At 34.4% G+C, this 2947-nt stretch overlaps 1 pseudogene; it reads left to right on the forward strand.

Annotated features, from left to right (window-relative positions):
* Positions 1-299: 299 nt before the first annotated feature.
* LOC137029505 (trace amine-associated receptor 13c-like) lies at positions 300-1358 on the forward strand (annotated as a pseudogene).
* Positions 1359-2947: the final 1589 nt, after the last annotated feature.

Here is a 2947-nt window from a genome sequence, read left to right on the forward strand (position 1 = left end):
GAACAGTGACTTAAAAGGAAAAATCTGGTCTCAAAGTATATGGCAATTGAAAAGAATGTAATAACTTGAAATACATGGATATATTTATTACTGACATTAACACAATTCATGTGAAAAGAAATAGCAAAAAGAAGTTTGTCATGTAAATTAAAACCATATAAATGAAAGCCTTGGTACCATTTTACTCTGTTATTGTGTGGCTAAATATAATAATGCATACCATGATTAAATAATTAAATCATTATGCAGCATCAGAGTGGGCGGTAGATGGGTTTCAGTCTGATCCAGACACTGTATAAATGAAAGGACAGTAAGGAGAGCAGAACAAACTCCTAACAGGAGGAGACTCACTCATGGCCTATGAGACAGAGAAACATGAGAATCAATACTGCTTTCCTGCCATCAACTCATCATGTATCAAGGGAACACGCTCCATATATGAATACAATATCATGTATGTGTTTTTTTCATTGCTGTCAGCATGGACTGTGTTTCTGAACCTGCTGGTGATCATCTCCATCTCTCACTTCAAGAAGCTTCACACTCCAACAAACCTGCTCATTCTCTCACTGGCTGTTTCAGACCTGCTTATGGGACTTATTGTGATACCCATAGAAGCCATTAAAGTGATTGAGACATGCTGGTACTTTGGAGAAATATTGTGTGGAGTGTTTATAAATACCCTTGGACTGCTAATATCATCATCTCTCAGTAATTTAGTTTTAATTGCTGTTGATCGTTATGTGGCTGTGTGTCACCCTTTACTGTACCCACAGAAAATAACAATGACTAAAACTGCAATAAGCATTTGTCTCTGCTGGTTTTGCTCCTCAGCTTATAACACTAACATTGTAATTAATTATGGTTATTTTAACACCACACACAGATCAAATGTGTGTTATGGCGATTGCTCCATTATAATTAGTTTTGCCTGGAGTGTCATCGATCTGATTTTGTCCTTTCTATCTCCATGTATCCTGATCATAACTTTATATTTGAGGATTTTCCATGTTGTACATAAGCAAGTGAAAGTTATAAATTCTCTGATGAAGGGTGGTAAATGTGTAATGGAAGGTTCAGTGAGGAGGAAATCTGAGAGCAAAGCTGCTCTGACATTAGGAATCATTGTAACAGTTTATCTGCTGTGCTGGATTCCGTACTATATCTGCTCTATGTCAGTAACCTCTACCACAATCATAAATGTTTTGGCATGGGTTGTGTATGTTAACTCAGGTCTGAATCCTCTTGTCTATTCTTTATTTTACCCCTGGTTTAAAAAGACAGTTAAACACATCCTAACTCTGAAAATATTTCAGCCAGCATCCTCTCTGGTCAATATTTTTACAGATCAATTGTAATTAAACTGGTACTAGGCACATTTTTTTCACACAGTAAAATTAAAGGGATAGTTCACCCAAAAATGAAAATTCTGTTATCATTTACTCAAATTGTTACAAATCTGTATAAATTTCTTTGTTCTGCTTAACACAAGGGAAGATATTCTGAAGAAAGTTTGTAACCAGGCTTTTTTGAGGCACCATTGACTTCCATAGTAGGAAAAAAGTCAATGGTGCCCCAGAACTGTTTAGTTTCTCACATTCTTCAAAATATCTTCCTTTGTGTTCAACAGAACAAAGAAATGTATACAGGTTTGGAACAACCTAAAAGTTAGAAAATGATGACAGTTTTTATTTTTGTGTGAACTATTACTTTAAATGACAAAATGTTCAATTGTTTCGTGTTGGCTTATTGTGTAGACTGCTCCACAAATCATCAGTCTGCTGGAATAAATGATAAAGTATGATATATGCTTTATGCTTCATCTCTTTCATCTGTTATCATAAATCAAAAACACAATGACAAATAGAGGACAGTCATACAGATATCATTATCATAGTGCATGGTTTAGATGTAAAATCACAAAGTGAATGTTGAAAATGGCTTATAACAAGAGGAGTAAAACATCTGAAATAGAACAATATTATTAAAAATCCCATTATTATGTATCTAAACAAGTTTTAATAAAATGTATAAATAATTACATCATTATGCATCATCATCAGAGTGGGCTTTAAATGACTTGGTCAGTCTGATCAGACACTGTATAAATAAAAGGACAGTAAGAAAAGAGCAGAACAAACTCCTAACAGGATTAGACTCACTCTTGGCCTATGAGACTGAAGTCATGAGTGCAATATCATTTATGTTTCTGTCACTGCTATCAGCATGGTCTGTGTTTCTGAACTTTATTTCAAGCAACAATTATGGTGCAAATCCATTTTTGATCACATTTCTCTGCGGTAATATACATTCTTAATATTCAAATTCTAATATTCTAATATAAATAGTTATCCCGTACATGAAATCAAAATAAAGTAATTTGTATAGTAATTATGCGTATTTGGCGTGCTGAACCCAGAGTTCGAACCCAAAACTCTGGGCTCTGGGTTTGGCCCGAACCCAGAGTACTCCCCCTTGTTAACTGGGATAGAAACCATCCAAGAGTGAGGTGATGGGATGGTGGAGGGATGCTGTGAAACTTGTCACGGCTTCCTCTTGCACTGATTGGTTGATTTACCTGAACGTGTGCCTCCTTAATTTAATTTAATAAAACTTCATATATATATATATATATATATATATATATATATATAAAATAGGCCTCATAGTAGACTATTGGATTACACTTTATTTCAGTGGTCTACTTTAGTCATTCTACTAACTATAACTATCCAACTACATGTCATCTACCAGTCATTGGAGTGTTAGAGTATTTTGATGGTCCCCCAACAGACAATCTACTGACTATAAGTAATTTGCAACTACATGTCAACTTAAATGAAATCCTAACATCTAACCCTAACTTATACAGTCCACTAACAATATACTACTGTATAATAATACTCTAATGAGAGTTAGTTTACATGTAGTTGCATAGTTACTTAGT

Source organism: Chanodichthys erythropterus, chromosome 10, assembly GCF_024489055.1.
Source record: "Chanodichthys erythropterus isolate Z2021 chromosome 10, ASM2448905v1, whole genome shotgun sequence".
Classification (NCBI taxonomy): domain Eukaryota; kingdom Metazoa; phylum Chordata; class Actinopteri; order Cypriniformes; family Xenocyprididae; genus Chanodichthys; species Chanodichthys erythropterus.